Here is a 15243-nt window from a genome sequence, read left to right as displayed (position 1 = left end):
GATAATGAAACAGCATGTTATTAATGCCTTATGAACAGAATCACTGGCACTCACCGTATATCCATATGATTTTTATGTTACTTGTTAAAACTATGATAATATTAGCTTAAAAATAACATATATGTGAAGATTTTATACTACTCTTCATGTAGAAAAACAGTATGATTTTTTTAAATGAGAAAAGTTACCATAGGCTTATGTATTCGAATACTCATTCCCCAACTGGTAGAACTATTTTGGGAAGGATAAGGAGGTGTGGTCTTATTGGAAGAGGTGTGCTATGTGGGTGGATTTTGATGTTTCAAAAGCCTATTCCTGGCCCATCTCCAACCCTTTCTACCTCCTGCTCATGGATTATATGTGAGCACTTAGATTCTGCTCCAGCACAATGCCTGGTTGCCTGTGGCCATGTTCTTCACCATGATGTTCATTGACTAACCCCAAGAATAACCCTAACAAGCCCCCAATTAAATGTTTTCTTTTGTAAGTGGTCTTAGTTATAATGTCTCTTTCTAGTAACTAAGCCACTAGCCTCTTAGAAAATAAGAGGAAAAAAATGACATACCAGAGGCAGACTATGACCTGAAATTTTAGAACCTGTACTTTTCACTTCTATGCTACACTGTTGCTGATTATAGTGCAAAGAGAGACCTCAGGCAATGATACTTAGTTTTTACAAAATGTCACTTACATGTTCTTTCTACAGCCAAGGGTCTGTTTAATGGAAGTTTGTTGAAAGAAGAAGAAAGAGTAGGTGGCACAGAAGAAGGGAAGAAAACAGAATAGTAACAGAGATGAGAGGGGACAGGTGGTTGAGCCAGCCTTTCAAGGAAGGTGAAATACAAGCAGACACCGCCCCCACAGTTGAGGACCAAACACAGGGCCTTGCACTTGCTAGGCAAGTGCTCTACCACTGAGCTAAATCCCCAACCCCTAAGCAGATCTTTTCAAACACATTAGTAATAACCTTGTCTGTCTGGTTTATGAGTCTGAATTTGTGGCTGTATGAATTCTGTCTTGTCTTCTTTGTCCATGTGTCTGTGTGTCCTTGTCCTTAGCAAAGGCTTTTGGTGTGTATTTCTTGACCATCACAGAAAGTGTCACATGGGAAAGGATTGGGGGGTACTTCACAGAAACCTTTAACATTCTTTTATAAGGGATAAAATCACTGAATCCAGCCAACTGTAACAGACCCAGATAACAAGCAAACAAATGTTATCAAGCAGTATCTATATGTTGCTTTCAGTTATTTATTGCTTTCAACAAATGACTATCATCTCTCTCTCTCTCTCTCTCTCTCTCTCTCTCTCTCTCTCAAACACACACACACACACACACACACACATTTATTGCACTCTGGATCAGGGCCATTGTAAAGTATATATGTTCAGGTACAGCTATACATAAGCTTAGGTTGTAAAAGCTGATTATGTGGAAATCCAAGACAAGTAAGTTTGGTTGTTGCATTGCTCTTTTAAAGGCAGGTGGAACAAATAGGCCGAGTTTACAATAGGATAGAGGTCTTAATGTTAGGTGACCTCAGGGTATATTATTTACTCTAGCTGTGAGGTTCAGCAAAAATTCCAGTCTTTTAGAATATAAGAGATATTTTAATAATAATGTATAGTCACAGTAAGGAGAGGGGTATCCCAGGTAGGAAGGATGCTGAGGTATATTTAATGCTGCATACTTGCTACAACAGCAAGAATACTAACAAGAAATGAAGACAAATATTAAAACATTAAGAATTAATATGCATATTAATTTTTAAATAGAAATTAAGCAATTATAATTTTCTTAAGCAATTAGAGTGGGAATTGAACATAATTAATATGATTAAGTGACCAATTCTAAGATGATCACACAAAGAACAAAATGCCAGTCAAGAGAAGCATAGAAAAGAAAAGGATTCCTATCACTATAGTGCTTGTCAGCACATCCCAACTGTAGTTCTTGGAATTCTGCCCCCTTCTCTCTCCTCACATTTCCTTTTCCCTATTAGAAACAAAAATAGTGAAGAAATAAATTCCTTAGTCAATTCAATTTGTAGTTAGTGTATACATATTCTTCTTGGAGCTGATCAAATCATGTATATAATAATAATTTTATTAATTAATGTTTCATAGTTAAATAAAGATATATTAATTAAAGCAAACTAGTTGCCACAAAGAAGTCTTCTGTTTCCAAAATCCTGTGTGTAATCGTTATATTAACATTTTTAGGTAGTAATCACAAATTGGACAAAAAAACCCATGCCCCGAGCCATGTGTAGGAACATTAATGAACATGTCTCATTCAGGATGAGCCTCCTCAGATTCAAGTCTGTACCTGTATGTGACTTCCAGTTATGCGATTGATTCAAAGTATGTGCATGGCATATTTCCTGAGGCCCTTAATTTTTAGAACTTGAATAAACTCTAGAAAATCTGAAGATGTTTTACAGCAAGTTTATGAAGTGAGATTTTTAAATTAGCATATCATGATTTTCATGCCAAATACAATACAATGCATGTGTGGCAACATTTTACCTCATATCTGAAGAAAATATTTTAACTATAGCTGAATGTACAGGAGAATTATTATACTTCCCCATTGATTTATTAATGATAGCAAGTGCTGTGCCAGTTAGCTACATCCCCAGCCACAGAAGAAAGACTCCCCTGACTAGGAGTTTAAGCTAAGCCATGGTAATGAGAACACCAAATCCTTGCCCCTGGACCACAGGGAGCCAATCACTGTTAAAGAAAAATGTTCAAATTAAACTGAGCATCTTTCTAACATTCTCTATAGTAGGGCTGCTTGAACATTTACCATTTATGACCTCTTTTTGACAGAAAACTTTTTGTGCATATATATAGACAGAAAAAAATAAGAGTACAAAGTAAATCTTAGAAATAAGGAGTCATAAAATTATTTTAAAATAATTGCTCCATATAAAAATAACTTTATCATTTATTAAAGATGAAAGAATAATTGAATATCAATTAGATCAGTGCACTTGCTTCTTTTTATGTAAATAATTAAGTCTTGGCCAAATGTTTGACTCTGTAGAGGACAGATTTTTTTCTAGTAATTTTCAGAATAGGTGAATATTTTTACTTTATTAGCATCAATGTTGACTGTGTAAATATAGCACAGCATGTTGAGTGCCATTTCTGCAGTTGCCAGAGATTCTGTTCTAATGAAATTTGTAATTCATTTAATATTTTAAAACTGAGATTCAAGGTAGCAGCATAAACAGAAAATTTTAGGATCAAATAGTCTAACAAAATAAAATATAAAATATATATTATTTGATTCATGTTGAGGAATGATGGTAAGACTATATTAAGCATCTTTCTTTCTATAATTAAAGTTTATGTTTCCATAAAAATGGGAAGACACTGCAATATATAACATAGAGTTTCAAATGTGAGGGAAGGTGATTTGGGAAAGTTTGTTGGCATGATGTGGTAAAAGAGTTTGTACATACAGTGCAAAACATGCCCCTCACAGGTCCAGAACCAAGGCTCAAGTTAAGTTATCTGGTGCAACACAGATGAGTGTTGTCAGAAACACCTTAGGACTGATACACTGTATTTTAACTAATTTTGGCAATTGCACATTCAGAAACCATTTTTAGTTCCTAAGTACTTTTTGATATCTTCTGTTACTACATTGGTTGTTTTCTTGTTCCTAGGATCATGAGGCAAGTTAAGGGAGGAGGAACTTATTTTGGCTCATATTCCACAACCCAGCCAATCATGGTGGTAGATGTCATAGAAATGGTAGTTTGAGACATCTCATCATATTACAATCACAATTAGCACAGAGAAATAACTTGTTTATTAAAAAAAAATCAGTTCAGAATCCAACACACCAAGGAATGGTTCCACCCACTTAAGGTTGCTCTTCCTACCTCAATTTACCTAAACTAGACAATCCCTAACATGCACGACCATTGGCTTGTCTCCAAGGTGATTATAGTCCCAACAAAACTTATAAGTACCTCACTAATAACCACACCATTCTATTTTCTGTGAACATATATTACAGTTTTTGATTCACAGATTCACCATTCTGTTCAAGTGTGCTTACATTGATTTACTCTTGCACCATCGACATAGCAGAGGGTAAAGTTTATGAGATAGATAAAGACACAAATGTGAGGCCACAGTTCCTAGTTTCCCTTTGTGTCTTGTGAAGGCATTCTCAAATTAAAGCTTTGGCAATCCACATAGTTGGACATCCATTAGAATAAAAGAGACAAGAATGATGTTACTACCTTTTATATTACAGAGATATCAGTAGCCAGAAGAAACGTATTTTATAATACAACACTGCATTTAAGTGACAATGTAACTACTTAGTAAGCCTATTTTACAAGTCCTTTAAATTCTTACTGTTTTGCCTTCCATATTCAGTTTTTTTAATATATCCACTTTTCACTATTATTTCTACCTTTACTTTTAAATTCAAAGAAATTTAGCCTTTGTGCTTAATGTTTGAAGACAAATTCTTCTTGAAGATCTTTAATGAATTCAACATTGGTATGTTTTTATTGCTAAGTTTCTGTGGTTGTGTTCTGGGGTTTGTGGCACCCCAGAGCATGGCACAATATTTCGGTATTTTTCTTTGCACCCTTTCAACTAACTTCCAAAATGTGGCTGCTAATGACCCTCTATTCATTGTTCCAGAGGCAATTCTTACCCTATCTTGTTCCTGCATTTAACCTCTTGAGGGAAACTTGAATGGATTACATCAGCAAATCCCTTTGGTCTTTGGATTTCAGTGACACTCAGTCTACTGGAATCCTTGCTCTAAATGGGAGAGAGAAAAGACAATGAAATTAGGGTGTTTGTACTGCTCGTTCCTTACATTGGCATCCTACTCTATCAGCTACGTTCATGGCTGCTTATGGCGGTTTGAGTGAAAATGTCCCCCACTCTCTGGAGAAGGAGTGAGTGGCACTGTTAGGAGGCACAGCCTTGTTAAAGTGGGTGTGGTATTGTTGGAGGAAGTGTGTCACTGGGGCAGGCTTTGAGGCCTCTTTTTGCACAATCTTCACTCAAGTGACAGTTCACTTTCTTCTTGCCTTCTGGTCAAGATGTGGACAGCACCATGTCTGCCTACACACTGCCATGCTTCCTGCCATGATGAGAATGGAGTGAACCTCTAAAACTGTAAGCGAGCCATTCCAGTTAAATGTTTTCCTTTGTAAGAGTTGTTGCGGTCATGGCGTCAGCAACAGAAACCCTAACTAAGACACTGTTCAGTCTTTAGTAGCTAGGAAATGGAAACAACCTAAATGTCTTTTAACCAATGAATGGATAAGTAAGATGCAGTGCATATACACATATTCAGATGTAAAGAAAAATGAAAAATTCAGGTAAATATATAGAACTAGAAAAGATGTGGAGTGAGGTAACCTAGACCCCTAAAAGACAGATATCACGTGCTCTTTCTCACCTGAGGCTTCAGCTCCAAATCTTTATATATGTGTGGTCCTCACCCCTTATTAAGAAAATTTCACATTTCAACATACAGAGGCAATTAAAGATAATTACAACCAATCAAAATGCAAAATTGTGGATTCCAGTCTTAATGGATATGTCTACAGTACAACTCCTGCACCTAAGACTCAGGGATTATTCAAAGAAGTAGCTGAAAAGACTGTAAAATCTAAGGAAAACAGAATTTTCTATGAGATTATGCCTCCTAAGAACATTGAAAGATACAGCCAGAGAGTATCAACCTGTCTACCTAAACATGAGCTGAACAAGTCCAACGACAGACAAGATAACATAGACAGAGCAAGAGCCAGTGAGGCCTTAAACCTACAGTAAGAATCACAGGCAACTAAGGAATTCTGAAAGCAGGAAAAGTAGTCTCCCTCAGGGAAAAACCCACCAACTAGTTATCCAATATCAAATGATCATCCCTAAAAACATATATATATATATATATGCAACAATATACAGTTTTACACATAGAGCAGGTTGTACTTATATACTTAGGAATATGCAATTAATGAGAAAAGAGGTAATGACTTTTGAAAAGAATAAGGAGGGCTTGGGGGAAGAAAAGGAAGGGGGGATATTTTGTAACTAGAATGCATTTCAAACAATAAAAGAAATGATGAAAACAGATAGAAGCAAGGAAATTAGTGATTCTTCTATGTAAATTTACCTCTGACAAGTAATACATGGAAAACCATATGTTGATTTTAAAAACCCAACCAAATTTTATATAAGATCAAACATATTACAGAGCTACTGACTGTGCCCACTTTCATCACACAAGCTTGGTAACAGTTAATATGACCAAATGGCGTTGACAATGAAAAGCAAAAACACTGATGTAGAGTTTGGAAAACACACTCAGTAATGTTTTCAGAGCATTTAGTATGCTCCTTAACAGACTCACAGGTCTATCAACTGAAACAGATTTACTTACACTGAAGATGTTTGACCACAAGTTAGCAGATGACATCCAAACCATGGGCAAAACACTCAGTGTTGAGAAAAACAAAATAAAACAAATAGACCCTTGAAAACCAGTGCTTAAAAAGTAGTGCAAGGCAAGGAATGAAGCTATTTATTTTGTCTACAATATAGAAAGTCCTAGGTTTGATCTCTATACTGCCACAAACAATTTAAAGTAAAGTAAAACATTAAATGCCAGAGCAGGTAACATATGTCTTTAATCCCAACATTTGATAGGTAGACGTACCTCTGTTAGTTTGAGGCCAGCTTAATCTACCTTTAGGTCAAGACTACTCAGGGCCACATAGTGAGACCTTGCCTTAAAAATATTATATTCTAACAAATGTTTCAGAAGATAAAGGTGTTTATTGCCATGTCTGGCAATCTTTGATCCCCAGGACCCATGCAGTTGAAGGAGAGTGCCAATTCCCACAAGTTGTCCTCTACACATGTGCCATGGTGATGCATGCTTATATGTTTTTAACGCAGCGCAACACACACACAGAAAGAGAGAGACAGACAGATAGACACGCAGAGACAGAGAGGGGGACTGTGAAAGGGACAGGACAGATTAAGAACAGCCAATTTACTAATATATAAGAAAATTAGATTGGCAAAGAAGTGACTTGTGCTGCATGGAATCCTGACAAATCCAAAATTCACTGAGATTGGCCACCATATCTGTGTCACAGGGATGAATTTCAGTTCATATCTGATGGCAATCTACTGTTCGAACTCTCTACTTCTCATGGTGACCAACCTTTTCTGTCGAGGCCTTCAACTGATTACATGTGTCCTACATACAATATGAATGGTATTCTGTCTTATTCAAAGTCCACAGATTTAAATTTTAATCTTATTTAATAATGCCTTTCTGGAAACATGGAGACTAATGTGTGACCAAACTGCGTTCCAGCAGGCTCATGTGTTATATGTCATATTAACCATGACACAAAGTAACAGAAAGTATGGACTATCCCAAGAAAATAATATTATTTCTCCCAAAATAGATCAATAATGATAATTGGTCACTAATGTTTTATAGATACTCCTGTACACACAATCAGGAAATCAAAGGAAACCACCAGAGAAATCACTTAACAAATGCAGAATCTCAGAAAGTTGAATTTGGGGAAGATGGGTAGTCTGGAATTGAAAACACAACAAATTAAACAAAGACAACAGTTTTATGTGTGTGTGGGGGTGCAGAATAAAGAACAATAACCTGGATAACAGATCAATGGGAATTGTCTCATCACTATTATTAGAGAGATACCTGTCACATTAACATAAAGAGACCCACATATACATATATATATATATGTATATATACATATACATATACACATATGACTATATATATATAGTCAGGAGAGGAGCCAGGGACAGGATCTTTAAGATATTAAGAAAATATCAATCTCATAAATTACACTTTAAATTAGACTCAGATAGTTCAACAAGCCCAAAGTGAGAGTCCCAACTAAACACTTCTAGCTGAACTCTTACAAGCAAAGCAAAAGAAACTCTTGACACTCTCAAGACCCACAAGAGTAACATGAATAATCATGAACAGGAAACAGCAGCAACATCTTGAACTGTTTCTTTCCTACATAAAAAGGATGGAAAGTTAGACAGTGCTGGTAGAAAACAAACACATAAGTTAGAAATTTGATGATAAATAGGCATCATCCCACATACCTGCCATCCAAATACTCAGAGCTGAGGATGGAGGATGCTAAGTAGGCCATCCTGGGCTACATAATGAGACTTTAACTCATTGTACATATATACATACATAAGTATGTATGTGTGTGTAGCTATATTTTAGAACACGGTGGTATTCTTCAAGAATATGAAAAAAATCTATACTGAGGTACGGAGGGTAACACAATCTGGGAGAATTAATCATCAGAAGTACTTAGAGGATGAAAGGAAAGGATTTGGTAACACAAATCCAACAGAAATAAAAAATATTAAACACTAAATGATATAATCCTCTCCTCAACACCCTTTTTCCTCTCCTTTGGCACAAGAAATTGAATGCACAGCATTGTGAATGTACTCACGTGCTCCAACATTGAGCTATATCATATTCCAGGGATTTCAATTTTTTTTTCCTCAGAGGCAGTCTCACTAAATTGTCTAGGTCAGCCTTTAATCCCTCTAAGACCAGGAAAATTTATGATCACTCTTACTCAGTTTACTGAGTTCTGGGATCACAGGCCTTCAGCTCTAGCTTATAACTATTTAGTATTTGGAAAATATTCATATAAACCAGTACAAAGATGAAAGATATAAGTTTATATAAAAGGAAAATTTAGTCTTTAGCTACCTGTAAAGATTTTTAGCATGAGGTAGATTTTGCCAATTTAATATATGTATTATAATATTTAGAGCACTTGTAAGAAGTGATGAAAATATACCATTGGAAAGTACCAACAGAAGAGCTAAAATGATGTGTTTTTTTTTAATGCAATACACAATAAGAGGAATAAGGAACTAAATATAAAACTTGGTAGATCATGGATGAAAAATGCATTTATCTGCAGGAATAAGAAAACAATGTTTATAGATTATTGTTAATGATTAAGCTGATTTAATAATTAGTGTTTCTAGATTCTCCTCCAATAACCATGGCTTCCCTAGCACTGAATAGCTAGCTAGCTTTCCAGAACAAAGCATGGCGTAGACAAATTTTTAAATGGTCTTATTAAATAAAAAACATGGAGCCGGGCTGGAGAGATGGCTCAGAGGTTAAGAGCACTAGCTGTTCTTCCAAAGGTCCTGAGTTCTATTGCCAGCAACCACATGGTGGCTCAAAACCATCTGTAATAAGATCTGGTGCCCTCTTCTGGCCTGCAGGCAGAACACTGTATACATAATAAATAAATAAATCTTAAAAAAAAAAAAAAAAGAAAGAAAGAAAGAAAGAAAGAAAGAAAGAAAGAAAGAAAGAAAGAAAGAAAAGAAAAGAAAAGAAACCACGGAGCCAAATAGCCAAATATAGGGGTGAAAGTCTTAGAGAAAGATCAGGGAAATTGGGAAAGCCACAGCTAACCTTACCTCATCAACTCAGCAGCTTCCAAAATGTGAGTTACTTCCTGTCTACCCACACCTTTATTGCTTTTTCTCTTCTGCCATCTCATTGGCTCTCTCAGCCCAGCTACTTCACTTCCTCTTCCTACATAGCTCTGTCACTTTCTGTCTCCCTGTACAGACCTCCAGACCTGTATGGTCAGTACTGGGATTAAAGCTGTATGTCACCACACTTGGCTCTGTTCCCTAGTGTGGCATTGAACACACAAAGATTCTGCCTGCTAGGTGCCAGGATTAAGGGCGTGTGCTACCACTGCCTAACTTCCTTGTTTACTTAAAATGGCTTGCTATTTCTTCTGATCTCCAGGCAAACTTTATTTATTAAAACACAAATAAAATATCACCACATTTCAGCACACATAAAATATCACTACAGCATGGTCTCCATCCCTTTAAGTATTTCTTAACACCAGTTAGAGAACTGTCAGTTGCAGCCAATGTATGCATGCCACTAATGCATCTGTAGGGCTATAATGTCGTGCTGGTCACTAGTATGATTCATTGGTATCACAGCTTGGCATAGCACCATTTGTTACCATGAAAGGTAGACCTTAAGGAAGGGTCATTCATTGCAGTTCCAGCCCAGGTGTCTCTGGGCCTTGTTTCTGAAGTGCATGGTGTCTTCAGCAAAAAAGATTTAACTTCAGATAGAGACCATGATTGAAAAACACAACCAATCAAAATGCAAAGCTGTGGAACCTAGTCTCAGTCCTATCTACAAAATATTCCTACACCAAAGACTCAGAGAAGACTGTGAAAAAGAGTATGAAAGATTTAAGAGCCAGAGGACAAAGGCGCATGTTGTGAGTTCTGTGTCCCAGTAATATCAGAAGCTATGTCCATAAAGTCTCACCAACATGACTCTCTAAACATGAGCTGAACAAAAATGACACCAAGAAAAATGCTGAACTTTATGGGCAAAGACCCATGAGGCCTCAACAACTGTAGGAAGCAGAAGAAAGCTGGGAGTGGGAGAGGTAGTCATCCCTAAGGAAGAGAATACCAATTGATTACTCAGTGTCAAATGGTCAGTGTAGCAGGAATCTTAAAGAGTCTTATTAATAAAATCAAATCTGAGTCAGGTATTGGAGTCAATGCTGGAAGATCAGAGAGACAGAACAAGCCACAGCTACCTCACCTTGCCAGTTCCTCAGCTGGTCTAGTTTCCTCAGACTGGATAACTCTGAGTCCTCATCCAGAAATGATCTCAGCTGAACTGTGCTGCTCCAAAGCCTAAAAGCTTAAACAGCCAAATGCTTCTAGTTTCTGGTCTTCATGCCTTATATATCTTTCTACTTTCTGCCGTCACTCCCTGGGATTAAAAGCTGGATTTCTGGGATTAAAGGTGTGTGTCACCATGCTTGGTTATTTCTAATGTGGCCTTGAACTCAGAGATCCAGAGTTATTTCTGTCTCTGGAATGCTAGGATTAAAGGCATGTGCTATCACTGCTTATCCTCATGGTTACTATTGTGGCTGTCTTGTTCTCTGACCACAGATAAGTTTATTAGCCTGCCTAATATTTTTGGGAACACAATACCACAGGTCAGTCCTGCAACCATACATTACATGGACTCAGTAGGATATATTTATCAATATATATGAATATGTAGACACATATGTGCATAAAATAATAGTCAGTAAAGTGGCCCTGATTTGAAAGACAGTAGGGAGGGGTATATGAGAGAGTTTGGAGGGAGGAAAGGGAAAAAATTTAATTAAATTATAATCTCAAAAATAAAAAAAAAACATTTTTAAAAGCATTATTTACATATAGTTCAAGATAATCAGTAAAAAAAAAAATCAAGATATATATATATATATAGAGAGAGAGAGAGAGAGAAAGCAATTTAGTGAAATTCCTAAAATGGAATAAACCCCAATATCAAATATTTAAAAAATGGTAGAAAATGAATAGCAAAACAAAACTCACAAACAACTGGACATAGCTGTACATGTCTACAGTACCAGCACATAAGAAATTGAGACAAAAGAATTTGAGCTTGAAGGCAGTCTAGAAAACACCCCAAGACCTCCTCTTCCTAAAAAAAAAAAAAAAAAAAAAGACAAAAATTTCACAAATAGATTTAATGTAAAAACAGTAGTTCCATAAACAGGAAATGGTTATATTAATATTTTAAAAATCAAGGCTAAAAACATGTGATTTCAAATGTAATATAATTTAAACACACACACACACACACACACACACACACACATATATATATATATATAAACATGGATAAATATTTTTCAATAATTTAATTTTTTCATTTCTGTGCATGTGTGTATCTGTGTGAGTGTATGACACATGTGTAGGAGCCCATAGAACCAGAAGAGGGAGCTAGATCCTGGCACTGGATTTACAGGCAGTTATGAAGTATTCTACACTAGTGCCCAGGAAGATCTGGAAACTCTTTTACCAGCAGATCTACCTCTAGGCCCTGGGTAAAGACTTTTATATCATGCTCAGTAATACTTAGGACAAGATAAATCTGTTGAAGTTTTCTTGACTTAATTGACTTTTAATAAGGCTGTTCCTGCAAGAGTAGCAGAGCAAATATTTAAGTTTGCAAAGAATATTCCTTGTAACATACAGGAATGTTTCAATATTTTAAATTATTTTAAATAATTCAAGGTATATTTTAAAAACCAGGATAGAGGGAAGCGGGGGACAATGATGGGAAGGAGAGAGAGATTTTGAGGTCCTAAAATATTTAGAAATTAAACAATTTATAAATATCCAAAACATCAAAGGAGAAATCACATAAGAGATTAGAAAATGTGTTGAACTACATAAAAATCAAAATGCAACATGACAAAAATGTATAAGGCGTTGCTAATGCAGAGCCCAGAGGTAAATTACATTTGGTTTATGTTTCAAATCACTATTGAAGTTACCATTACAAGAAACCAGGGAAAGAAGAGCCACTAAATGCATAGCACGTGCAAAACGTATATTAAAAACATCAGAGCAAAATCAATTACACAGGAAAACAGAAACAGCTGATTCTTTTAAAAATTTCTGTGATGTCGATACAACTTTGGCCAGAGAACCCAAAATAAGAAAAGAGACAGTGAGGTCAGGCATCAAACATCTCTGCCTCACCTGACCAGGGAGACAGAAATAATCAAACAAATAGAGTGAGCATCACTATATGCTAAATTTAGACAATTTGATAAAATAGATAAATAGTGAGAAAGGTCAGGATAGCTCAAATTAATTCAAAAAGGATTAGAAAACCCATATGGACTATTCATAGACCCAGAGAGGCTTAGTAACAAGGAGGGTTCTTGGGGGAAGGGGACATGGATCTCCCAAGAAAGGGGAAATAGAACAGATTTTGCAGTTTCACTGGAAGTGAGGGGAAAAAAAGGATCAGGTTGTGTAGGGGTGGGGAGAGGGTGGAGGGAGAGAGTTCAGGGGCGGATGACTGGAATTGGAGGGCATTTGGAGGGCCCTGTAGAAGCCTAGTGCAGTAGAAACTTCTTGAAATCTACAAGGGTGACCCCAGAGAAGACTCCTAGTAATGGAGGCTATGGAGCCTGAGCCAGACATCTACTGATGTAACTTTCAGCAAGGTTTTCCAGTGGTGAGATTGGGACACCAACCCAGCCACAGAACCTTCAGTGTGCAATGTGTTCTGCCTGTAATGTGTGCTGGGGCAATGGTGGTACAAAACATGTGGAAGTGGGCAACCAATGTCTGATTTAACTAGAGACCCAGTCCAGGAGAGGGAGTCCATGTCCAACAATGCCTGGATACCGGGAACTGGAGACTGGATAGCCCAGAGAAGTAAGGGAAGAATCAACAAGACAGGCCAAAATTTAAAAATAAATAAATAAATAAATAAAAGAAAGGACTCAGTGGGCAGAGGTAGGAAGGAAGATCTCTGAGTTCCAGGCCATCCTGATCTACAGAGTGAGTTTCAGGACAACTAGTTCTACACAGAGATACCCTATCTTGGGAAAGAAAAGAAAGAAAATTCTTAATGATCTTCTGCTGTACTCACAGATCATAGTCTAGTCATTATCAAAGAGGCTCCCTCCAGCAACTGATGAGAACAGATGCACAGATGAACAGACAAACATTAAGTGGAGAGAGAACCCAGGTGGGAGCTCCCCTTGGAGCTCAGGCAACCTGATAGAAGATGGGGAGTAGGAATTGTGGGAGGCAGAAGAGTTGAGGACAAGGTGAGCACAAGGCCTATGGAATCAACTAAGCAGGGATCATGAGGGCTCATAGAGGCTGCAGAGGCAATCATGGAGCTTGCATGTGTCTGTGCTAGGACCTCTGCATATATGTTATGATTGTTGACTTGGTGTTTTAGGAGGCTTCTGACGGTGGGAGTGGAAGTGTCTCTGACTCATTTGCCTGCTCTTTGGAAACCTTTCCTTCTACTGGGTTGCTTCGCCCAACCTTGACGTGAAGGTTTGTGTCTCGTTGTATCTTCTTGTGCTGTGTGAGGCTGATATCCCTGGAAGACCCGCTCTTTTCTGGGGTGGGGGGAATAGGGTAGGAGTGAATCTGGAGGAGAGGAGAGGTGAGGGCAAACTGGGAGTAGAGGAGGGGGGACAATGATTTGCATGTATTGTATGAGAAAAGAATACATACATTTATTTTTAAAAAGAAACTGAGTATTTAGTATGTGTACTGTCTTACATAAATAGTTTCAGAGATTATTTAATATCATATTTAAAGAAGAGATAATATTACTTCTGCACAAACTTTCAGAAAATAAGCCTTCCAACCACTCTTTCATATATCCAGAAAAATACACTGTTTCAGTTAGAGTTTCTATTGTGGCAAAACACCACAGTGAAAGCAACTTGGGGGAGGAAAGGGTTTATTTGTCTTATACTTCCACATCACTGTTCATGATCAAAGAAAACCAGGACAGGAACTCAAACAGAGCAGGAACCTGGAGTCAGGAGCTGATGCAGAGGCCATGGAAGGGTGCTGCTTACTGGCTTACTCATCATGGTTGCTCAGCTTGATTTCTTATAGAACCTAAGGATGGTACCATCCAAAATGGGCTGTGCACTCCTGATTCAATCACTAATTAATAAGATGCCCTACAACTAGATCTTTTGAAGACATTTTCTCAATTGAGTTTCCCTCCTTTCCAGGGACATGTTTGCGTCAAGCATGTATAGTTGAGAGTCTTTCTGATTATAGATGGAAGAATTATTTTTAAAAAATTAACAAACCCATTTCAGCAGATGCTCAAATGTGTTACATACAATGATGAAGTGTTATTTATCCAAGGGATGCAATGGATTTAACCCAATTAGTACAATGGATCATATTAATAAGTAAAATGCATTTGACAAATACAGCACTTATTTATTATTGAAGATGCTGAAAAGCTTCAGAAGATAATATCCTCAATCTGATAAAAAGTGTTCAAGGAAACTGTCACGGTCATTATAGTTAATCACAAAAGGCTGAATGCTGCTCATGTAAGATCCCAAACAGGGACAAAATGTTGCTTTAAGAAGTACATTAATTCACTGAAAGATCTGGCCTGTAGAGTTAAACAAGAAAACTAAGTCACATAAGTTTGAAATAAGTTAAAAAGCATTTACTCAACAGCAAAAGAATCCTGTATGTAGGAAGTGTTTCCAAATTTATTCTAAAAGTACTTGAACTAATGAATGAATTTTACATTTTAATTGTACGG

The sequence above is a fragment of the Onychomys torridus genome, chromosome 14 (assembly GCF_903995425.1).
Source record: "Onychomys torridus chromosome 14, mOncTor1.1, whole genome shotgun sequence".
Classification (NCBI taxonomy): Eukaryota; Metazoa; Chordata; class Mammalia; order Rodentia; family Cricetidae; genus Onychomys; species Onychomys torridus.
The sequence above is the reverse complement of the archived record's forward strand: the minus strand, read 5'-3'. Positions refer to the sequence as shown.